Here is a 25,274-nt window from a genome sequence, read left to right as displayed (position 1 = left end):
CTGGAATGGGGTGGTGCACTGTTCACTACCCGAAGATACTGCCACATCGGGTCAATGCATAGGGCGACAGAAGCAAGCTTCCAAATCAGCTCCCTTTCTCAAAAATCCATTTAATTTATGGTCCCCAGATAGGGAACGTATGTATCAGTATGTGCTCACAAGTCACCCAAGTGCAAGTATTCACACAAAAAAAAACGTGCCTCAGGATGCGATCTGTCGCAAGATCCTTTCTTTTTTTACACTTGATCTAAGCCAAAAGGCCTAGAGGGGATAACCAGGAAAGGGGTGGACCCAACCATGTCCCCTTCATGAGCACTCACATTACTCATAGGAATGGAAGGAAGGCTGGCAGCCAACCAGCCTCCCATACACTTTCTGGGTGGGTGGCAGTCAGCCACCCATACATACATACAGCACAGGCTAAACCCACATCATCACTTAAAAAAAGGACAGGCGACCATTGCACTCTGATGGAGCATTTAGCAATGCAATCCATAGCCTGGCTTTTGCCTGAACCCCCATCACTCCTCCTCTTGCATATAAGACAATATTTCAGATCTGCATATGAAAACAACACGCCTACCTTTGTTGCACATAGCTGCCTGCCTGTCTCTAGTTACCCCACTGGCTGTAGCTGCGTCCCTTCCGACATGGAATAACACCAACTGTAACGATAAACTGAAAATTAACAGTATAAACCTGCATCATTTTGGACTCTGGTATTTGCTGAATCCGGGTGACCTGACAATCGATGGTGGTGCCGCTGGTGATTCTGGCCTTCTTGGAATCTGTTGGGCCTATGTGTTAGCTCATACATCACTTGGGTATCCATGGTAACTACCACAACATGGTCATCTGCAGTTTACATCTAGCCCGTGGCATTGAATGGCATTTTAAAAGTGCTAAGGGTCCTGGTGCAATAATCCTCCCATGAGGATCAGCCTCAACGGCTTTGTAGATTGCACTCATGTCAGCAACTCCATATACATTTTTTTTTCTTCATGCTTCTTTCTTCATCCTTTTTTCTTTCTGTCATTCAGACTTTCATTCATTCGATCTCTCTCACTCACTTGCTTTAACTCATTTGTTCTCACTCACTCACTCACTCACTCACTCAATCACTCACTCACTCATTCACTCTCACTCACTCTCACTCTCTCACTCACTCGCTCACTAAGTCAGTCTCTCTCTCTCTCTCTCTTTTTCTTTTTATATATATTTTTTTCCGTCTTCTTCTTCTTCTTCTTCTTCTTCAGACCCTGTCATAGCACTAATGCCTTTCCAATACCACCAGCAGATGGAGACACTCCATTGCAACATTGGTTGTGAGCAGCAGTTTCTAAAAACAAATGCCTCATGGCGGATTTCCCATCCATCAATGGATGGTAAATTTTGTTTTTATCATTCACTGACCACAGAAACCAATGCATGGTCAAGCAACAGCAATGACACACCCTTGTGTATAGGCATGAGACCCTCATGTCATTTAACAGGATTCAGCACCACCCACAAGACAGCTACCTGTCATGTCATGTCAAACCTGCACAGGTGTGCTAGATTATTATTATTTAGTTTTATTTTATTTTTTTACACCAATCAGTGTGCAAACATGGTCATTAAAACGCTAAATGAATAGACGTTCATAAACCAGTCAGTGCAACTCATCATTTTGGTCTCCAATTCTCAAACTCAAATTCTCACCCACGGAGGATTAAATGAGAATCTTTCTTGTTTAACACTGGAATGGGGTGGTGCACTGTTCACTACCCGAAGATACTGCCACATCGGGTCAATGCATAGGGCGACAGAAGCAAGCTTCCAAATCAGCTCCCTTTCTCAAAAATCCATTTAATTTATGGTCCCCAGATAGGGAACGTATGTATCAGTATGTGCTCACAAGTCACCCAAGTGCAAGTATTCACACAAAAAAAAACGTGCCTCAGGATGCGATCTGTCGCAAGATCCTTTCTTTTTTTACACTTGATCTAAGCCAAAAGGCCTAGAGGGGATAACCGGGAAAGGGGTGGACCCAACCATGTCCCCTTCATGAGCACTCACATTACTCATAGGAATGGAAGGAAGGCTGGCAGCCAACCAGCCTCCCATACACTTTCTGGGTGGGTGGCAGTCAGCCACCCATACATACATACAGCACAGGCTAAACCCACATCATCACTTAAAAAAAGGACAGGCGACCATTGCACTCTGATGGAGCATTTAGCAATGCAATCCATAGCCTGGCTTTTGCCTGAACCCCCATCACTCCTCCTCTTGCATATAAGACAATATTTCAGATCTGCATATGAAAACAACACGCCTACCTTTGTTGCACATAGCTGCCTGCCTGTCTCTAGTTACCCCACTGGCTGTAGCTGCGTCCCTTCCGACATGGAATAACACCAACTGTAACGATAAACTGAAAATTAACAGTATAAACCTGCATCATTTTGGACTCTGGTATTTGCTGAATCCGGGTGACCTGACAATCGATGGTGGTGCCGCTGGTGATTCTGGCCTTCTTGGAATCTGTTGGGCCTATGTGTTAGCTCACACATCACTTGGGTATCCATGGTAACTACCACAACATGGTCATCTGCAGTTTACATCTAGCCCGTGGCATTGAATGGCATTTTAAAAGTGCTAAGGGTCCTGGTGCAATAATCCTCCCATGAGGATCAGCCTCAACGGCTTTGTAGATTGCACTCATGTCAGCAACTCCATATACATTTTTTTTTCTTCATGCTTCTTTCTTCATCCTTTTTTCTTTCTGTCATTCAGACTTTCATTCATTCGATCTCTCTCACTCACTTGCTTTAACTCATTTGTTCTCACTCACTCACTCACTCACTCAATCACTCACTCATTCACTCTAACTCACTCTCACTCTCTCACTCACTCGCTCACTAAGTCAGTCTCTCTCTCTCTCTCTCTTTTTCTTTTTATATATATTTTTTTCCGTCTTCTTCTTCTTCTTCTTCTTCTTCTTCTTCTTCTTCTTCTTCAGACCCTGTCATAGCACTAATGCCTTTCCAATACCACCAGCAGATGGAGACACTCCATTGCAACATTGGTTGTGAGCAGCAGTTTCTAAAAACAAATGCCTCATGGCGGATTTCCCATCCATCAATGGATGGTAAATTTTGTTTTTATCATTCACTGACCACAGAAACCAATGCATGGTCAAGCAACAGCAATGACACACCCTTGTGTATAGGCATGAGACCCTCATGTCATTTAACAGGATTCAGCACCACCCACAAGACAGCTACCTGTCATGTCATGTCAAACCTGCACAGGTGTGCTAGATTATTATTATTTAGTTTTATTTTATTTTTTTACACCAATCAGTGTGCAAACATGGTCATTAAAACGCTAAATGAATAGACGTTCATAAACCAGTCAGTGCAACTCATCATTTTGGTCTCCAATTCTCAAACTCAAATTCTCACCCACGGAGGATTAAATGAGAATCTTTCTTGTTTAACACTGGAATGGGGTGGTGCACTGTTCACTACCCGAAGATACTGCCACATCGGGTCAATGCATAGGGCGACAGAAGCAAGCTTCCAAATCAGCTCCCTTTCTCAAAAATCCATTTAATTTATGGTCCCCAGATAGGGAACGTATGTATCAGTATGTGCTCACAAGTCACCCAAGTGGAAGTATTCACACAAAAAAAAACGTGCCTCAGGATGCGATCTGTCGCAAGATCCTTTCTTTTTTTACACTTGATCTAAGCCAAAAGGCCTAGAGGGGATAACCGGGAAAGGGGTGGACCCAACCATGTCCCCTTCATGAGCACTCACATTACTCATAGGAATGGAAGGAAGGCTGGCAGCCAACCAGCCTCCCATACACTTTCTGGGTGGGTGGCAGTCAGCCACCCATACATACATACAGCACAGGCTAAACCCACATCATCACTTAAAAAAGGACAGGCGACCATTGCACTCTGATGGAGCATTTAGCAATGCAATCCATAGCCTGGCTTTTGCCTGAACCCCCATCACTCCTCCTCTTGCATATAAGACAATATTTCAGATCTGCATATGAAAACAACACGCCTACCTTTGTTGCACATAGCTGCCTGCCTGTCTCTAGTTACCCCACTGGCTGTAGCTGCGTCCCTTCCGACATGGAATAACACCAACTGTAACGATAAACTGAAAATTAACAGTATAAACCTGCATCATTTTGGACTCTGGTATTTGCTGAATCCGGGTGACCTGACAATCGATGGTGGTGCCGCTGGTGATTCTGGCCTTCTTGGAATCTGTTGGGCCTATGTGTTAGCTCACACATCACTTGGGTATCCATGGTAACTACCACAACATGGTCATCTGCAGTTTACATCTAGCCCGTGGCATTGAATGGCATTTTAAAAGTGCTAAGGGTCCTGGTGCAATAATCCTCCCATGAGGATCAGCCTCAACGGCTTTGTAGATTGCACTCATGTCAGCAACTCCATATACATTTTTTTTTCTTCATGCTTCTTTCTTCATCCTTTTTTCTTTCTGTCATTCAGACTTTCATTCATTCGATCTCTCTCACTCACTTGCTTTAACTCATTTGTTCTCACTCACTCACTCACTCACTCAATCACTCACTCACTCATTCACTCTCACTCACTCTCACTCTCTCACTCACTCGCTCACTAAGTCAGTCTCTCTCTCTCTCTCTCTTTTTCTTTTTATATATATTTTTTTCCGTCTTCTTCTTCTTCTTCTTCTTCTTCTTCTTCTTCAGACCCTGTCATAGCACTAATGCCTTTCCAATACCACCAGCAGATGGAGACACTCCATTGCAACATTGGTTGTGAGCAGCAGTTTCTAAAAACAAATGCCTCATGGCGGATTTCCCATCCATCAATGGATGGTAAATTTTGTTTTTATCATTCACTGACCACAGAAACCAATGCATGGTCAAGCAACAGCAATGACACACCCTTGTGTATAGGCATGAGACCCTCATGTCATTTAACAGGATTCAGCACCACCCACAAGACAGCTACCTGTCATGTCATGTCAAACCTGCACAGGTGTGCTAGATTATTATTATTTAGTTTTATTTTATTTTTTTACACCAATCAGTGTGCAAACATGGTCATTAAAACGCTAAATGAATAGACGTTCATAAACCAGTCAGTGCAACTCATCATTTTGGTCTCCAATTCTCAAACTCAAATTCTCACCCACGGAGGATTAAATGAGAATCTTTCTTGTTTAACACTGGAATGGGGTGGTGCACTGTTCACTACACGAAGATACTGCCACATTGGGTCAATGCATAGGGCGACAGAAGCAAGCTTCCAAATCAGCTCCCTTTCTCAAAAATCCATTTAATTTATGGTCCCCAGATAGGGAACGTATGTATCAGTATGTGCTCACAAGTCACCCAAGTGCAAGTATTCACACAAAAAAAAACGTGCCTCAGGATGCGATCTGTCGCAAGATCCTTTCTTTTTTTACACTTGATCTAAGCCAAAAGGCCTAGAGGGGATAACCGGGAAAGGGGTGGACCCAACCATGTCCCCTTCATGAGCACTCACATTACTCATAGGAATGGAAGGAAGGCTGGCAGCCAACCAGCCTCCCATACACTTTCTGGGTGGGTGGCAGTCAGCCACCCATACATACATACAGCACAGGCTAAACCCACATCATCACTTAAAAAAAGGACAGGCGACCATTGCACTCTGATGGAGCATTTAGCAATGCAATCCATAGCCTGGCTTTTGCCTGAACCCCCATCACTCCTCCTCTTGCATATAAGACAATATTTCAGATCTGCATATGAAAACAACACGCCTACCTTTGTTGCACATAGCTGCCTGCCTGTCTCTAGTTACCCCACTGGCTGTAGCTGCGTCCCTTCCGACATGGAATAACACCAACTGTAACGATAAACTGAAAATTAACAGTATAAACCTGCATCATTTTGGACTCTGGTATTTGCTGAATCCGGGTGACCTGACAATCGATGGTGGTGCCGCTGGTGATTCTGGCCTTCTTGGAATCTGTTGGGCCTATGTGTTAGCTCACACATCACTTGGGTATCCATGGTAACTACCACAACATGGTCATCTGCAGTTTACATCTAGCCCGTGGCATTGAATGGCATTTTAAAAGTGCTAAGGGTCCTGGTGCAATAATCCTCCCATGAGGATCAGCCTCAACGGCTTTGTAGATTGCACTCATGTCAGCAACTCCATATACATTTTTTTTTCTTCATGCTTCTTTCTTCATCCTTTTTTCTTTCTGTCATTCAGACTTTCATTCATTCGATCTCTCTCACTCACTTGCTTTAACTCATTTGTTCTCACTCACTCACTCACTCACTCAATCACTCACTCACTCATTCACTCTCACTCACTCTCACTCTCTCACTCACTCGCTCACTAAGTCAGTCTCTCTCTCTCTCTCTTTTTCTTTTTATATATATTTTTTTCCGTCTTCTTCTTCTTCTTCTTCTTCTTCTTCTTCTTCTTCAGACCCTGTCATAGCACTAATGCCTTTCCAATACCACCAGCAGATGGAGACACTCCATTGCAACATTGGTTGTGAGCAGCAGTTTCTAAAAACAAATGCCTCATGGCGGATTTCCCATCCATCAATGGATGGTAAATTTTGTTTTTATCATTCACTGACCACAGAAACCAATGCATGGTCAAGCAACAGCAATGACACACCCTTGTGTATAGGCATGAGACCCTCATGTCATTTAACAGGATTCAGCACCACCCACAAGACAGCTACCTGTCATGTCATGTCAAACCTGCACAGGTGTGCTAGATTATTATTATTTAGTTTTATTTTATTTTTTTACACCAATCAGTGTGCAAACATGGTCATTAAAACGCTAAATGAATAGACGTTCATAAACCAGTCAGTGCAACTCATCATTTTGGTCTCCAATTCTCAAACTCAAATTCTCACCCACGGAGGATTAAATGAGAATCTTTCTTGTTTAACACTGGAATGGGGTGGTGCACTGTTCACTACCCGAAGATACTGCCACATCGGGTCAATGCATAGGGCGACAGAAGCAAGCTTCCAAATCAGCTCCCTTTCTCAAAAATCCATTTAATTTATGGTCCCCAGATAGGGAACGTATGTATCAGTATGTGCTCACAAGTCACCCAAGTGCAAGTATTCACACAAAAAAAAACGTGCCTCAGGATGCGATCTGTCGCAAGATCCTTTCTTTTTTTACACTTGATCTAAGCCAAAAGGCCTAGAGGGGATAACCGGGAAAGGGGTGGACCCAACCATGTCCCCTTCATGAGCACTCACATTACTCATAGGAATGGAAGGAAGGCTGGCAGCCAACCAGCCTCCCATACACTTTCTGGGTGGGTGGCAGTCAGCCACCCATACATACATACAGCACAGGCTAAACCCACATCATCACTTAAAAAAAGGACAGGCGACCATTGCACTCTGATGGAGCATTTAGCAATGCAATCCATAGCCTGGCTTTTGCCTGAACCCCTATCACTCCTCCTCTTGCATATAAGACAATATTTCAGATCTGCATATGAAAACAACACGCCTACCTTTGTTGCACATAGCTGCCTGCCTGTCTCTAGTTACCCCACTGGCTGTAGCTGCGTCCCTTCCGACATGGAATAACACCAACTGTAACGATAAACTGAAAATTAACAGTATAAACCTGCATCATTTTGGACTCTGGTATTTGCTGAATCCGGGTGACCTGACAATCGATGGTGGTGCCGCTGGTGATTCTGGCCTTCTTGGAATCTGTTGGGCCTATGTGTTAGCTCACACATCACTTGGGTATCCATGGTAACTACCACAACATGGTCATCTGCAGTTTACATCTAGCCCGTGGCATTGAATGGCATTTTAAAAGTGCTAAGGGTCCTGGTGCAATAATCCTCCCATGAGGATCAGCCTCAACGGCTTTGTAGATTGCACTCATGTCAGCAACTCCATATACATTTTTTTTTCTTCATGCTTCTTTCTTCATCCTTTTTTCTTTCTGTCATTCAGACTTTCATTCATTCGATCTCTCTCACTCACTTGCTTTAACTCATTTGTTCTCACTCACTCACTCACTCACTCAATCACTCACTCACTCATTCACTCTCACTCACTCTCACTCTCTCACTCACTCGCTCACTAAGTCAGTCTCTCTCTCTCTCTCTCTTTTTCTTTTTATATATATTTTTTTCCGTCTTCTTCTTCTTCTTCTTCTTCTTCTTCTTCTTCTTCAGACCCTGTCATAGCACTAATGCCTTTCCAATACCACCAGCAGATGGAGACACTCCATTGCAACATTGGTTGTGAGCAGCAGTTTCTAAAAACAAATGCCTCATGGCGGATTTCCCATCCATCAATGGATGGTAAATTTTGTTTTTATCATTCACTGACCACAGAAACCAATGCATGGTCAAGCAACAGCAATGACACACCCTTGTGTATAGGCATGAGACCCTCATGTCATTTAACAGGATTCAGCACCACCCACTAGACAGCTACCTGTCATGTCATGTCAAACCTGCACAGGTGTGCTAGATTATTATTATTTAGTTTTATTTTATTTTTTTACACCAATCAGTGTGCAAACATGGTCATTAAAACGCTAAATGAATAGACGTTCATAAACCAGTCAGTGCAACTCATCATTTTGGTCTCCAATTCTCAAACTCAAATTCTCACCCACGGAGGATTAAATGAGAATCTTTCTTGTTTAACACTGGAATGGGGTGGTGCACTGTTCACTACCCGAAGATACTGCCACATCGGGTCAATGCATAGGGCGACAGAAGCAAGCTTCCAAATCAGCTCCCTTTCTCAAAAATCCATTTAATTTATGGTCCCCAGATAGGGAACGTATGTATCAGTATGTGCTCACAAGTCACCCAAGTGCAACTATTCACACAAAAAAAAAAACGTGCCTCAGGATGCGATCTGTCGCAAGATCCTTTCTTTTTTTACACTTGATCTAAGCCAAAAGGCCTAGAGGGGATAACCGGGAAAGGGGTGGACCCAACCATGTCCCCTTCATGAGCACTCACATTACTCATAGGAATGGAAGGAAGGCTGGCAGCCAACCAGCCTCCCATACACTTTCTGGGTGGGTGGCAGTCAGCCACCCATACATACATACAGCACAGGCTAAACCCACATCATCACTTAAAAAAAGGACAGGCGACCATTGCACTCTGATGGAGCATTTAGCAATGCAATCCATAGCCTGGCTTTTGCCTGAACCCCCATCACTCCTCCTCTTGCATATAAGACAATATTTCAGATCTGCATATGAAAACAACACGCCTACCTTTGTTGCACATAGCTGCCTGCCTGTCTCTAGTTACCCCACTGGCTGTAGCTGCGTCCCTTCCGACATGGAATAACACCAACTGTAACGATAAACTGAAAATTAACAGTATAAACCTGCATCATTTTGGACTCTGGTATTTGCTGAATCCGGGTGACCTGACAATCGATGGTGGTGCCGCTGGTGATTCTGGCCTTCTTGGAATCTGTTGGGCCTATGTGTTAGCTCACACATCACTTGGGTATCCATGGTAACTACCACAACATGGTCATCTGCAGTTTACATCTAGCCCGTGGCATTGAATGGCATTTTAAAAGTGCTAAGGGTCCTGGTGCAATAATCCTCCCATGAGGATCAGCCTCAACGGCTTTGTAGATTGCACTCATGTCAGCAACTCCATATACATTTTTTTTTCTTCATGCTTCTTTCTTCATCCTTTTTTCTTTCTGTCATTCAGACTTTCATTCATTCGATCTCTCTCACTCACTTGCTTTAACTCATTTGTTCTCACTCACTCACTCACTCACTCACTCAATCACTCACTCACTCATTCACTCTCACTCACTCTCACTCTCTCACTCACTCGCTCACTAAGTCAGTCTCTCTCTCTCTCTCTCTTTTTCTTTTTATATATATATTTTTCCGTCTTCTTCTTCTTCTTCTTCTTCTTCTTCTTCTTCTTCTTCAGACCCTGTCATAGCACTAATGCCTTTCCAATACCACCAGCAGATGGAGACACTCCATTGCAACATTGGTTGTGAGCAGCAGTTTCTAAAAACAAATGGCTCATGGCGGATTTCCCATCCATCAATGGATGGTAAATTTAGTTTTTATCATTCACTGACCACAGAAACCAATGCATGGTCAAGCAACAGCAATGACACACCCTTGTGTATAGGCATGAGACCCTCATGTCATTTAACAGGATTCAGCACCACCCACAAGACAGCTACCTGTCATGTCATGTCAAACCTGCACAGGTGTGCTAGATTATTATTATTTAGTTTTATTTTATTTTTTTACACCAATCAGTGTGCAAACATGGTCATTAAAACGCTAAATGAATAGACGTTCATAAACCAGTCAGTGCAACTCATCATTTTGGTCTCCAATTCTCAAACTCAAATTCTCACCCACGGAGGATTAAATGAGAATCTTTCTTGTTTAACACTGGAATGGGGTGGTGCACTGTTCACTACCCGAAGATACTGCCACATCGGGTCAATGCATAGGGCGACAGAAGCAAGCTTCCAAATCAGCTCCCTTTCTCAAAAATCCATTTAATTTATGGTCCCCAGATAGGGAACGTATGTATCAGTATGTGCTCACAAGTCACCCAAGTGCAAGTATTCACACAAAAAAAAACGTGCCTCAGGATGCGATCTGTCGCAAGATCCTTTCTTTTTTTACACTTGATCTAAGCCAAAAGGCCTAGAGGGGATAACCGGGAAAGGGGTGGACCCAACCATGTCCCCTTCATGAGCACTCACATTACTCATAGGAATGGAAGGAAGGCTGGCAGCCAACCAGCCTCCCATACACTTTCTGGGTGGGTGGCAGTCAGCCACCCATACATACATACAGCACAGGCTAAACCCACATCATCACTTAAAAAAAGGACAGGCGACCATTGCACTCTGATGGAGCATTTAGCAATGCAATCCATAGCCTGGCTTTTGCCTGAACCCCCATCACTCCTCCTCTTGCATATAAGACAATATTTCAGATCTGCATATGAAAACAACACGCCTACCTTTGTTGCACATAGCTGCCTGCCTGTCTCTAGTTACCCCACTGGCTGTAGCTGCGTCCCTTCCGACATGGAATAACACCAACTGTAACGATAAACTGAAAATTAACAGTATAAACCTGCATCATTTTGGACTCTGGTATTTGCTGAATCCGGGTGACCTGACAATCGATGGTGGTGCCGCTGGTGATTCTGGCCTTCTTGGAATCTGTTGGGCCTATGTGTTAGCTCACACATCACTTGGGTATCCATGGTAACTACCACAACATGGTCATCTGCAGTTTACATCTAGCCCGTGGCATTGAATGGCATTTTAAAAGTGCTAAGGGTCCTGGTGCAATAATCCTCCCATGAGGATCAGCCTCAACGGCTTTGTAGATTGCACTCATGTCAGCAACTCCATATACATTTTTTTTTCTTCATGCTTCTTTCTTCATCCTTTTTTCTTTCTGTCATTCAGACTTTCATTCATTCGATCTCTCTCACTCACTTGCTTTAACTCATTTGTTCTCACTCACTCACTCACTCACTCACTCACTCAATCACTCACTCACTCATTCACTCTCACTCACTCTCACTCTCTCACTCACTCGCTCACTAAGTCAGTCTCTCTCTCTCTCTCTCTCTTTTTCTTTTTATATATATTTTTTTCCGTCTTCTTCTTCTTCTTCTTCTTCTTCTTCTTCTTCTTCTTCAGACCCTGTCATAGCACTAATGCCTTTCCAATACCACCAGCAGATGGAGACACTCCATTGCAACATTGGTTGTGAGCAGCAGTTTCTAAAAACAAATGCCTCATGGCGGATTTCCCATCCATCAATGGATGGTAAATTTTGTTTTTATCATTCACTGACCACAGAAACCAATGCATGGTCAAGCAACAGCAATGACACACCCTTGTGTATAGGCATGAGACCCTCATGTCATTTAACAGGATTCAGCACCACCCACAAGACAGCTACCTGTCATGTCATGTCAAACCTGCACAGGTGTGCTAGATTATTATTATTTAGTTTTATTTTATTTTTTTACACCAATCAGTGTGCAAACATGGTCATTAAAACGCTAAATGAATAGACGTTCATAAACCAGTCAGTGCAACTCATCATTTTGGTCTCCAATTCTCAAACTCAAATTCTCACCCACGGAGGATTAAATGAGAATCTTTCTTGTTTAACACTGGAATGGGGTGGTGCACTGTTCACTACCCGAAGATACTGCCACATCGGGTCAATGCATAGGGCGACAGAAGCAAGCTTCCAAATCAGCTCCCTTTCTCAAAAATCCATTTAATTTATGGTCCCCAGATAGGGAACGTATGTATCAGTATGTGCTCACAAGTCACCCAAGTGCAAGTATTCACACAAAAAAAAACGTGCCTCAGGATGCGATATGTCGCAAGATCCTTTCTTTTTTTACACTTGATCTAAGCCAAAAGGCCTAGAGGGGATAACCGGGAAAGGGGTGGACCCAACCATGTCCCCTTCATGAGCACTCACATTACTCATAGGAATGGAAGGAAGGCTGGCAGCCAACCAGCCTCCCATACACTTTCTGGGTGGGTGGCAGTCAGCCACCCATACATACATACAGCACAGGCTAAACCCACATCATCACTTAAAAAAAGGACAGGCGACCATTGCACTCTGATGGAGCATTTAGCAATGCAATCCATAGCCTGGCTTTTGCCTGAACCCCCATCACTCCTCCTCTTGCATATAAGACAATATTTCAGATCTGCATATGAAAACAACACGCCTACCTTTGTTGCACATAGCTGCCTGCCTGTCTCTAGTTACCCCACTGGCTGTAGCTGCGTCCCTTCCGACATGGAATAACACCAACTGTAACGATAAACTGAAAATTAACAGTATAAACCTGCATCATTTTGGACTCTGGTATTTGCTGAATCCGGGTGACCTGACAATCGATGGTGGTGCCGCTGGTGATTCTGGCCTTCTTGGAATCTGTTGGGCCTATGTGTTAGCTCACACATCACTTGGGTATCCATGGTAACTACCACAACATGGTCATCTGCAGTTTACATCTAGCCCGTGGCATTGAATGGCATTTTAAAAGTGCTAAGGGTCCTGGTGCAATAATCCTCCCATGAGGATCAGCCTCAACGGCTTTGTAGATTGCACTCATGTCAGCAACTCCATATACATTTTTTTTTCTTCATGCTTCTTTCTTCATCCTTTTTTCTTTCTGTCATTCAGACTTTCATTCATTCGATCTCTCTCACTCACTTGCTTTAACTCATTTGTTCTCACTCACTCACTCACTCACTCACTCAATCACTCACTCACTCATTCACTCTCACTCACTCTCACTCTCTCACTCACTCGCTCACTAAGTCAGTCTCTCTCTCTCTCTTTTTCTTTTTATATATATTTTTTTCCGTCTTCTTCTTCTTCTTCAGACCCTGTCATAGCACTAATGCCTTTCCAATACCACCAGCAGATGGAGACACTCCATTGCAACATTGGTTGTGAGCAGCAGTTTCTAAAAACAAATGCCTCATGGCGGATTTCCCATCCATCAATGGATGGTAAATTTTGTTTTTATCATTCACTGACCACAGAAACCAATGCATGGTCAAGCAACAGCAATGACACACCCTTGTGTATAGGCATGAGACCCTCATGTCATTTAACAGGATTCAGCACCACCCACAAGACAGCTACCTGTCATGTCATGTCAAACCTGCACAGGTGTGCTAGATTATTATTATTTAGTTTTATTTTATTTTTTTACACCAATCAGTGTGCAAACATGGTCATTAAAACGCTAAATGAATAGACGTTCATAAACCAGTCAGTGCAACTCATCATTTTGGTCTCCAATTCTCAAACTCAAATTCTCACCCACGGAGGATTAAATGAGAATCTTTCTTGTTTAACACTGGAATGGGGTGGTGCACTGTTCACTACCCGAAGATACTGCCACATCGGGTCAATGCATAGGGCGACAGAAGCAAGCTTCCAAATCAGCTCCCTTTCTCAAAAATCCATTTAATTTATGGTCCCCAGATAGGGAACGTATGTATCAGTATGTGCTCACAAGTCACCCAAGTGCAAGTATTCACACAAAAAAAAACGTGCCTCAGGATGCGATCTGTCGCAAGATCCTTTCTTTTTTTACACTTGATCTAAGCCAAAAGGCCTAGAGGGGATAACCGGGAAAGGGGTGGACCCAACCATGTCCCCTTCATGAGCACTCACATTACTCATAGGAATGGAAGGAAGGCTGGCAGCCAACCAGCCTCCCATACACTTTCTGGGTGGGTGGCAGTCAGCCACCCATACATACATACAGCACAGGCTAAACCCACATCATCACTTAAAAAAAGGACAGGCGACCATTGCACTCTGATGGAGCATTTAGCAATGCAATCCATAGCCTGGCTTTTGCCTGAACCCCCATCACTCCTCCTCTTGCATATAAGACAATATTTCAGATCTGCATATGAAAACAACACGCCTACCTTTGTTGCACATAGCTGCCTGCCTGTCTCTAGTTACCCCACTGGCTGTAGCTGCGTCCCTTCCGACATGGAATAACACCAACTGTAACGATAAACTGAAAATTAACAGTATAAACCTGCATCATTTTGGACTCTGGTATTTGCTGAATCCGGGTGACCTGACAATCGATGGTGGTGCCGCTGGTGATTCTGGCCTTCTTGGAATCTGTTGGGCCTATGTGTTAGCTCACACATCACTTGGGTATCCATGGTAACTACCACAACATGGTCATCTGCAGTTTACATCTAGCCCGTGGCATTGAATGGCATTTTAAAAGTGCTAAGGGTCCTGGTGCAATAATCCTCCCATGAGGATCAGCCTCAACGGCTTTGTAGATTGCACTCATGTCAGCAACTCCATATACATTTTTTTTTCTTCATGCTTCTTTCTTCATCCTTTTTTCTTTCTGTCATTCAGACTTTCATTCATTCGATCTCTCTCACTCACTTGCTTTAACTCATTTGTTCTCACTCACTCACTCACTCACTCACTCAATCACTCACTCACTCATTCACTCTCACTCACTCTCACTCTCTCACTCACTCGCTCACTAAGTCAGTCTCTCTCTCTCTCTCTCTTTTTCTTTTTATATATATTTTTTTCCGTCTTCTTCTTCTTCTTCTTCTTCTTCTTCTTCAGACCCTGTCATAGCACTAATGCCTTTCCAATACCACCAGCAGATGGAGACACTCCATTGCAACATTGGTTGTGAGCAGCAGTTTCTAAAAACAAATGCCTCATGGCGGATTTCCCATCCATCAATGGATGGTAAATTTTGTTTTTATCATTCACTGACCACAGAAACCAATGCATGGTCAAGCAACAGCAATGACACACCCTTGTGTATAGGCATGAGACCCTCATGTCATTTAACAGGATTCAGCACCACCCACAAGACAGCTACCTGTCATGTCATGTCAAACCTGCACAGGTGTGCTAGATTATTATTATTTAGTTTTATTTTATTTTTTTACACCAATCAGTGTGCAAACATGGTCATTAAAACGCTAAATGAATAGACGTTCATAAACCAGTCAGTGCAACTCATCATTTTGGTCTCCAATTCTCAAACTCAAATTCTCACCCACGGAGGATTAAATGAGAATCTTTCTTGTTTAACACTGGAATGGGGTGGTGCACTGTTCACTACCCGAAGATACTGCCACATCGGGTCAATGCATAGGGCGACAGAAGCAAGCTTCCAAATCAGCTCCCTTTCTCAAAAATCCATTTAATTTATGGTCCCCAGATAGGGAACGTATGTATCAGTATGTGCTCACAAGTCACCCAAGTGCAAGTATTCACACAAAAAAAAACGTGCCTCAGGATGCGATCTGTCGCAAGATCCTTTCTTTTTTTACACTTGATCTAAGCCAAAAGGCCTAGAGGGGATAACCGGGAAAGGGGTGGACCCAACCATGTCCCCTTCATGAGCACTCACATTACTCATAGGAATGGAAGGAAGGCTGGCAGCCAACCAGCCTCCCATACACTTTCTGGGTGGGTGGCAGTCAGCCACCCATACATACATACAGCACAGGCTAAACCCACATCATCACTTAAAAAAAGGACAGGCGACCATTGCACTCTGATGGAGCATTTAGCAATGCAATCCATAGCCTGGCTTTTGCCTGAACCCCCATCACTCCTCCTCTTGCATATAAGACAATATTTCAGATCTGCATATGAAAACAACACGCCTACCTTTGTTGCACATAGCTGCCTGCCTGTCTCTAGTTACCCCACTGGCTGTAGCTGCGTCCCTTCCGACATGGAATAACACCAACTGTAACGATAAACTGAAAATTAACAGTATAAACCTGCATCATTTTGGACTCTGGTATTTGCTGAATCCGGGTGACCTGACAATCGATGGTGGTGCCGCTGGTGATTCTGGCCTTCTTGGAATCTGTTGGGCCTATGTGTTAGCTCACACATCACTTGGGTATCCATGGTAACTACCACAACATGGTCATCTGCAGTTTACATCTAGCCCGTGGCATTGAATGGCATTTTAAAAGTGCTAAGGGTCCTGGTGCAATAATCCTCCCATGAGGATCAGCCTCAACGGCTTTGTAGATTGCACTCATGTCAGCAACTCCATATACATTTTTTTTTCTTCATGCTTCTTTCTTCATCCTTTTTTCTTTCTGTCATTCAGACTTTCATTCATTCGATCTCTCTCACTCACTTGCTTTAACTCATTTGTTCTCACTCACTCACTCACTCACTCAATCACTCACTCACTCATTCACTCTCACTCACTCTCACTCACTCGCTCACTAAGTCAGTCTCTCTCTCTCTCTCTTTTTCTTTTTATATATATTTTTTTCCGTCTTCTTCTTCTTCTTCTTCTTCTTCTTCTTCAGACCCTGTCATAGCACTAATGCCTTTCCAATACCACCAGCAGATGGAGACACTCCATTGCAACATTGGTTGTGAGCAGCAGTTTCTAAAAACAAATGCCTCATGGCGGATTTCCCATCCATCAATGGATGGTAAATTTTGTTTTTATCATTCACTGACCACAGAAACCAATGCATGGTCAAGCAACAGCAATGACACACCCTTGTGTATAGGCATGAGACCCTCATGTCATTTAACAGGATTCAGCACCACCCACAAGACAGCTACCTGTCATGTCATGTCAAACCTGCACAGGTGTGCTAGATTATTATTATTTAGTTTTATTTTATTTTTTTACACCAATCAGTGTGCAAACATGGTCATTAAAACGCTAAATGAATAGACGTTCATAAACCAGTCAGTGCAACTCATCATTTTGGTCTCCAATTCTCAAACTCAAATTCTCACCCACGGAGGATTAAATGAGAATCTTTCTTGTTTAACACTGGAATGGGGTGGTGCACTGTTCACTACCCGAAGATACTGCCACATCGGGTCAATGCATAGGGCGACAGAAGCAAGCTTCCAAATCAGCTCCCTTTCTCAAAAATCCATTTAATTTATGGTCCCCAGATAGGGAACGTATGTATCAGTATGTGCTCACAAGTCACCCAAGTGCAAGTATTCACACAAAAAAAAACGTGCCTCAGGATGCGATCTGTCGCAAGATCCTTTCTTTTTTTACACTTGATCTAAGCCAAAAGGCCTAGAGGGGATAACCGGGAAAGGGGTGGACCCAACCATGTCCCCTTCATGAGCACTCACATTACTCATAGGAATGGAAGGAAGGCTGGCAGCCAACCAGCCTCCCATACACTTTCTGGGTGGGTGGCAGTCAGCCACCCATACATACATACAGCACAGGCTAAACCCACATCATCACTTAAAAAAAGGACAGGCGACCATTGCACTCTGATGGAGCATTTAGCAATGCAATCCATAGCCTGGCTTTTGCCTGAACCCCCATCACTCCTCCTCTTGCATATAAGACAATATTTCAGATCTGCATATGAAAACAACACGCCTACCTTTGTTGCACATAGCTGCCTGCCTGTCTCTAGTTACCCCACTGGCTGTAGCTGCGTCCCTTCCGACATGGAATAACACCAACTGTAACGATAAACTGAAAATTAACAGTATAAACCTGCATCATTTTGGACTCTGGTATTTGCTGAATCCGGGTGACCTGACAATCGATGGTGGTGCCGCTGGTGATTCTGGCCTTCTTGGAATCTGTTGGGCCTATGTGTTAGCTCACACATCACTTGGGTATCCATGGTAACTACCACAACATGGTCATCTGCAGTTTACATCTAGCCCGTGGCATTGAATGGCATTTTAAAAGTGCTAAGGGTCCTGGTGCAATAATCCTCCCATGAGGATCAGCCTCAACGGCTTTGTAGATTGCACTCATGTCAGCAACTCCATATACATTTTTTTTTCTTCATGCTTCTTTCTTCATCCTTTTTTCTTTCTGTCATTCAGACTTTCATTCATTCGATCTCTCTCACTCACTTGCTTTAACTCATTTGTTCTCACTCACTCACTCACTCACTCAATCACTCACTCACTCATTCACTCTCACTCACTCTCACTCTCTCACTCACTCGCTCACTAAGTCAGTCTCTCTCTCTCTCTCTCTTTTTCTTTTTATATATATTTTTTTCCGTCTTCTTCTTCTTCTTCTTCTTCTTCTTCTTCAGACCCTGTCATAGCACTAATGCCTTTCCAATACCACCAGCAGATGGAGACACTCCATTGCAACATTGGTTGTGAGCAGCAGTTTCTAAAAACAAATGCCTCATGGCGGATTTCCCATCCATCAATGGATGGTAAATTTTGTTTTTATCATTCACTGACCACAGAAACCAATGCATGGTCAAGCAACAGCAATGACACACCCTTGTGTATAGGCATGAGACCCTCATGTCATTTAACAGGATTCAGCACCACCCACAAGACAGCTACCTGTCATGTCATGTCAAACCTGCACAGGTGTGCTAGATTATTATTATTTAGTTTTATTTTATTTTTTTACACCAATCAGTGTGCAAACATGGTCATTAAAACGCTAAATGAATAGACGTTCAAAAACCAGTCAGTGCAACTCATCATTTTGGTCTCCAATTCTCAAACTCAAATTCTCACCCACGGAGGATTAAATGAGAATCTTTCTTGTTTAACACTGGAATGGGGTGGTGCACTGTTCACTACCCGAAGATACTGCCACATCGGGTCAATGCATAGGGCGACAGAAGCAAGCTTCCAAATCAGCTCCCTTTCTCAAAAATCCATTTAATTTATGGTCCCCAGATAGGGAACGTATGTATCAGTATGTGCTCACAAGTCACCCAAGTGCAAGTATTCACACAAAAAAAAACGTGCCTCAGGATGCGATCTGTCGCAAGATCCTTTCTTTTTTTACACTTGATCTAAGCCAAAAGGCCTAGAGGGGATAACCGGGAAAGGGGTGGACCCAACCATGTCCCCTTCATGAGCACTCACATTACTCATAGGAATGGAAGGAAGGCTGGCAGCCAACCAGCCTCCCATACACTTTCTGGGTGGGTGGCAGTCAGCCACCCATACATACATACAGCACAGGCTAAACCCACATCATCACTTAAAAAAAGGACAGGCGACCATTGCACTCTGATGGAGCATTTAGCAATGCAATCCATAGCCTGGCTTTTGCCTGAACCCCCATCACTCCTCCTCTTGCATATAAGACAATATTTCAGATCTGCATATGAAAACAACACGCCTACCTTTGTTGCACATAGCTGCCTGCCTGTCTCTAGTTACCCCACTGGCTGTAGCTGCGTCCCTTCCGACATGGAATAACACCAACTGTAACGATAAACTGAAAATTAACAGTATAAACCTGCATCATTTTGGACTCTGGTATTTGCTGAATCCGGGTGACCTGACAATCGATGGTGGTGCCGCTGGTGATTCTGGCCTTCTTGGAATCTGTTGGGCCTATGTGTTAGCTCACACATCACTTGGGTATCCATGGTAACTACCACAACATGGTCATCTGCAGTTTACATCTAGCCCGTGGCATTGAATGGCATTTTAAAAGTGCTAAGGGTCCTGGTGCAATAATCCTCCCATGAGGATCAGCCTCAACGGCTTTGTAGATTGCACTCATGTCAGCAACTCCATATACATTTTTTTTTCTTCATGCTTCTTTCTTCATCCTTTTTTCTTTCTGTCATTCAGACTTTCATTCATTCGATCTCTCTCACTCACTTGCTTTAACTCATTTGTTCTCACTCACTCACTCACTCACTCAATCACTCACTCACTCATTCACTCTCACTCACTCTCACTCTCTCACTCACTCGCTCACTAAGTCAGTCTCTCTCTCTCTCTTTTTCTTTTTATATATATTTTTTTCCGTCTTCTTCTTCTTCTTCTTCTTCTTCAGACCCTGTCATAGCACTAATGCCTTTCCAATACCACCAGCAGATGGAGACACTCCATTGCAACATTGGTTGTGAGCAGCAGTTTCTAAAAACAAATGCCTCATGGCGGATTTCCCATCCATCAATGGATGGTAAATTTTGTTTTTATCATTCACTGACCACAGAAACCAATGCATGGTCAAGCAACAGCAATGACACACCCTTGTGTATAGGCATGAGACCCTCATGTCATTTAACAGGATTCAGCACCACCCACAAGACAGCTACCTGTCATGTCATGTCAAACCTGCACAGGTGTGCTAGATTATTATTATTTAGTTTTATTTTATTTTTTTACACCAATCAGTGTGCAAACATGGTCATTAAAACGCTAAATGAATAGACGTTCATAAACCAGTCAGTGCAACTCATCATTTTGGTCTCCAATTCTCAAACTCAAATTCTCACCCACGGAGGATTAAATGAGAATCTTTCTTGTTTAACACTGGAATGGGGTGGTGCACTGTTCACTACCCGAAGATACTGCCACATCGGGTCAATGCATAGGGCGACAGAAGCAAGCTTCCAAATCAGCTCCCTTTCTCAAAAATCCATTTAATTTATGGTCCCCAGATAGGGAACGTATGTATCAGTATGTGCTCACAAGTCACCCAAGTGCAAGTATTCACACAAAAAAAAAAACGTGCCTCAGGATGCGATCTGTCGCAAGATCCTTTCTTTTTTTACACTTGATCTAAGCCAAAAGGCCTAGAGGGGATAACCGGGAAAGGGGTGGACCCAACCATGTCCCCTTCATGAGCACTCACATTACTCATAGGAATGGAAGGAAGGCTGGCAGCCAACCAGCCTCCCATACACTTTCTGGGTGGGTGGCAGTCAGCCACCCATACATACATACAGCACAGGCTAAACCCACATCATCACTTAAAAAAAGGACAGGCGACCATTGCACTCTGATGGAGCATTTAGCAATGCAATCCATAGCCTGGCTTTTGCCTGAACCCCCATCACTCCTCCTCTTGCATATAAGACAATATTTCAGATCTGCATATGAAAACAACACGCCTACCTTTGTTGCACATAGCTGCCTGCCTGTCTCTAGTTACCCCACTGGCTGTAGCTGCGTCCCTTCCGACATGGAATAACACCAACTGTAACGATAAACTGAAAATTAACAGTATAAACCTGCATCATTTTGGACTCTGGTATTTGCTGAATCCGGGTGACCTGACAATCGATGGTGGTGCCGCTGGTGATTCTGGCCTTCTTGGAATCTGTTGGGCCTATGTGTTAGCTCACACATCACTTGGGTATCCATGGTAACTACCACAACATGGTCATCTGCAGTTTACATCTAGCCCGTGGCATTGAATGGCATTTTAAAAGTGCTAAGGGTCCTGGTGCAATAATCCTCCCATGAGGATCAGCCTCAACGGCTTTGTAGATTGCACTCATGTCAGCAACTCCATATACATTTTTTTTTCTTCATGCTTCTTTCTTCATCCTTTTTTCTTTTCTGTCATTCAGACTTTCTTTCATTCGATCTCTCTCACTCACTTGCTTTAACTCATTTGTTCTCACTCACTCACTCACTCACTCAATCACTCACTCACTCATTCACTCTCACTCACTCTCACTCTCTCACTCACTCGCTCACTAAGTCAGTCTCTCTCTCTCTCTTTTTCTTTTTATATATATTTTTTTCCGTCTTCTTCTTCTTCTTCTTCTTCTTCTTCTTCTTCAGACCCTGTCATAGCACTAATGCCTTTCCAATACCACCAGCAGATGGAGACACTCCATTGCAACATTGGTTGTGAGCAGCAGTTTCTAAAAACAAATGCCTCATGGCGGATTTCCCATCCATCAATGGATGGTAAATTTTGTTTTTATCATTCACTGACCACAGAAACCAATGCATGGTCAAGCAACAGCAATGACACACCCTTGTGTATAGGCATGAGACCCTCATGTCATTTAACAGGATTCAGCACCACCCACAAGACAGCTACCTGTCATGTCATGTCAAACCTGCACAGGTGTGCTAGATTATTATTATTTAGTTTTATTTTATTTTTTTACACCAATCAGTGTGCAAACATGGTCATTAAAACGCTAAATGAATAGACGTTCATAAACCAGTCAGTGCAACTCATCATTTTGGTCTCCAATTCTCAAACTCAAATTCTCACCCACGGAGGATTAAATGAGAATCTTTCTTGTTTAACACTGGAATGGGGTGGTGCACTGTTCACTACCCGAAGATACTGCCACATCGGGTCAATGCATAGGGCGACAGAAGCAAGCTTCCAAATCAGCTCCCTTTCTCAAAAATCCATTTAATTTATGGTCCCCAGATAGGGAACGTATGTATCAGTATGTGCTCACAAGTCACCCAAGTGCAAGTATTCACACAAAAAAAAACGTGCCTCAGGATGCGATCTGTCGCAAGATCCTTTCTTTTTTTACACTTGATCTAAGCCAAAAGGCCTAGAGGGGATAACCGGGAAAGGGGTGGACCCAACCATGTCCCCTTCATGAGCACTCACATTACTCATAGGAATGGAAGGAAGGCTGGCAGCCAACCAGACTCCCATACACTCTCTGGGTGGGTGGCAGTCAGCCACCCATACATACATACATACAGCACAGGCTAAACCCACATCATCACTTAAAAAAAGGACAGGCGACCATTGCACTCTGATGGAGCATTTAGCAATGCAATCCATAGCCTGGCTTTTGCCTGAACCCCCATCACTCCTCCTCTTGCATATAAGACAATATTTCAGATCTGCATATGAAAACAACACGCCTACCTTTGTTGCACATAGCTGCCTGCCTGTCTCTAGTTACCCCACTGGCTGTAGCTGCGTCCCTTCCGACATGGAATAACACCAACTGTAACGATAAACTGAAAATTAACAGTATAAACCTGCATCATTTTGGACTCTGGTATTTGCTGAATCCGGGTGACCTGACAATCGATGGTGGTGCCGCTGGTGATTCTGGCCTTCTTGGAATCTGTTGGGCCTATGTGTTAGCTCACACATCACTTGGGTATCCATGGTAACTACCACAACATGGTCATCTGCAGTTTACATCTAGCCCGTGGCATTGAATGGCATTTTAAAAGTGCTAAGGGTCCTGGTGCAATAATCCTCCCATGAGGATCAGCCTCAACGGCTTTGTAGATTGCACTCATGTCAGCAACTCCATATACATTTTTTTTTCTTCATGCTTCTTTCTTCATCCTTTTTTCTTTCTGTCATTCAGACTTTCATTCATTCGATCTCTCTCACTCACTTGCTTTAACTCATTTGTTCTCACTCACTCACTCACTCACTCATTCACTCTCACTCACTCTCACTCTCTCACTCACTCGCTCACTAAGTCAGTCTCTCTCTCTCTCTCTCTTTTTCTTTTTATATATATTTTTTTCCGTCTTCTTCTTCTTCTTCTTCTTCAGACCCTGTCATAGCACTAATGCCTTTCCAATACCACCAGCAGATGGAGACACTCCATTGCAACATTGGTTGTGAGCAGCAGTTTCTAAAAACAAATGCCTCATGGCGGATTTCCCATCCATCAATGGATGGTAAATTTTGTTTTTATCATTCACTGACCACAGAAACCAATGCATGGTCAAGCAACAGCAATGACACACCCTTGTGTATAGGCATGAGACCCTCATGTCATTTAACAGGATTCAGCACCACCCACAAGACAGCTACCTGTCATGTCATGTCAAACCTGCACAGGTGTGCTAGATTATTATTATTTAGTTTTATTTTATTTTTTTACACCAATCAGTGTGCAAACATGGTCATTAAAACGCTAAATGAATAGACGTTCATAAACCAGTCAGTGCAACTCATCATTTTGGTCTCCAATTCTCAAACTCAAATTCTCACCCACGGAGGATTAAATGAGAATCTTTCTTGTTTAACACTGGAATGGGGTGGTGCACTGTTCACTACCCGAAGATACTGCCACATCGGGTCAATGCATAGGGCGACAGAAGCAAGCTTCCAAATCAGCTCCCTTTCTCAAAAATCCATTTAATTTATGGTCCCCAGATAGGGAACGTATGTATCAGTATGTGCTCACAAGTCACCCAAGTGCAAGTATTCACACAAAAAAAAAACGTGCCTCAGGATGCGATCTGTCGCAAGATCCTTTCTTTTTTTACACTTGATCTAAGCCAAAAGGCCTAGAGGGGATAACCGGGAAAGGGGTGGACCCAACCATGTCCCCTTCATGAGCACTCACATTACTCATAGGAATGGAAGGAAGGCTGGCAGCCAACCAGACTCCCATACACTCTCTGGGTGGGTGGCAGTCAGCCACCCATACATACATACATACAGCACAGGCTAAACCCACATCATCACTTAAAAAAAGGACAGGCGACCATTGCACTCTGATGGAGCATTTAGCAATGCAATCCATAGCCTGGCTTTTGCCTGAACCCCCATCACTCCTCCTCTTGCATATAAGACAATATTTCAGATCTGCATATGAAAACAACACGCCTACCTTTGTTGCACATAGCTGCCTGCCTGTCTCTAGTTACCCCACTGGCTGTAGCTGCGTCCCTTCCGACATGGAATAACACCAACTGTAACGATAAACTGAAAATTAACAGTATAAACCTGCATCATTTTGGACTCTGGTATTTGCTGAATCCGGGTGACCTGACAATCGATGGTGGTGCCGCTGGTGATTCTGGCCTTCTTGGAATCTGTTGGGCCTATGTGTTAGCTCACACATCACTTGGGTATCCATGGTAACTACCACAACATGGTCATCTGCAGTTTACATCTAGCCCGTGGCATTGAATGGCATTTTAAAAGTGCTAAG

At 43.5% G+C, this 25,274-nt stretch overlaps 15 pseudogenes; all 15 read right to left on the bottom strand.

The window, feature by feature from the left end:
- Positions 1–8: 8 nt before the first annotated feature.
- LOC130330139 (U2 spliceosomal RNA) lies at positions 9–272 on the bottom strand (annotated as a pseudogene).
- A 1,474-nt stretch (positions 273–1,746) lies between these two features.
- LOC130330138 (U2 spliceosomal RNA) lies at positions 1,747–2,010 on the bottom strand (annotated as a pseudogene).
- A 1,484-nt stretch (positions 2,011–3,494) lies between these two features.
- Positions 3,495–3,758, bottom strand: LOC130330081 (U2 spliceosomal RNA; annotated as a pseudogene).
- Positions 3,759–5,236: 1,478 nt separating this feature from the next.
- LOC130330219 (U2 spliceosomal RNA) lies at positions 5,237–5,500 on the bottom strand (annotated as a pseudogene).
- Positions 5,501–6,980: 1,480 nt separating this feature from the next.
- On the bottom strand, positions 6,981–7,244 carry LOC130330137 (U2 spliceosomal RNA; annotated as a pseudogene).
- A 1,482-nt stretch (positions 7,245–8,726) lies between these two features.
- On the bottom strand, positions 8,727–8,992 carry LOC130330184 (U2 spliceosomal RNA; annotated as a pseudogene).
- A 1,489-nt stretch (positions 8,993–10,481) lies between these two features.
- LOC130330136 (U2 spliceosomal RNA) lies at positions 10,482–10,745 on the bottom strand (annotated as a pseudogene).
- Positions 10,746–12,240: 1,495 nt separating this feature from the next.
- Positions 12,241–12,504, bottom strand: LOC130330057 (U2 spliceosomal RNA; annotated as a pseudogene).
- A 1,461-nt stretch (positions 12,505–13,965) lies between these two features.
- On the bottom strand, positions 13,966–14,229 carry LOC130330135 (U2 spliceosomal RNA; annotated as a pseudogene).
- A 1,480-nt stretch (positions 14,230–15,709) lies between these two features.
- On the bottom strand, positions 15,710–15,973 carry LOC130330134 (U2 spliceosomal RNA; annotated as a pseudogene).
- Positions 15,974–17,439: 1,466 nt separating this feature from the next.
- On the bottom strand, positions 17,440–17,703 carry LOC130330133 (U2 spliceosomal RNA; annotated as a pseudogene).
- A 1,476-nt stretch (positions 17,704–19,179) lies between these two features.
- Positions 19,180–19,443, bottom strand: LOC130330131 (U2 spliceosomal RNA; annotated as a pseudogene).
- Positions 19,444–20,909: 1,466 nt separating this feature from the next.
- On the bottom strand, positions 20,910–21,175 carry LOC130330183 (U2 spliceosomal RNA; annotated as a pseudogene).
- A 1,476-nt stretch (positions 21,176–22,651) lies between these two features.
- On the bottom strand, positions 22,652–22,915 carry LOC130330130 (U2 spliceosomal RNA; annotated as a pseudogene).
- A 1,455-nt stretch (positions 22,916–24,370) lies between these two features.
- LOC130330174 (U2 spliceosomal RNA) lies at positions 24,371–24,635 on the bottom strand (annotated as a pseudogene).
- Between the last annotated feature and the right edge of the window lie 639 nt (positions 24,636–25,274).

This window comes from Hyla sarda, unplaced genomic scaffold (genome assembly GCF_029499605.1).
Source record: "Hyla sarda isolate aHylSar1 unplaced genomic scaffold, aHylSar1.hap1 scaffold_330, whole genome shotgun sequence".
NCBI lineage: Eukaryota > Metazoa > Chordata > Amphibia > Anura > Hylidae > Hyla > Hyla sarda.
Note: the sequence above shows the minus strand (reverse complement) of the source record. Positions and strands in the feature narration are given on the sequence as shown.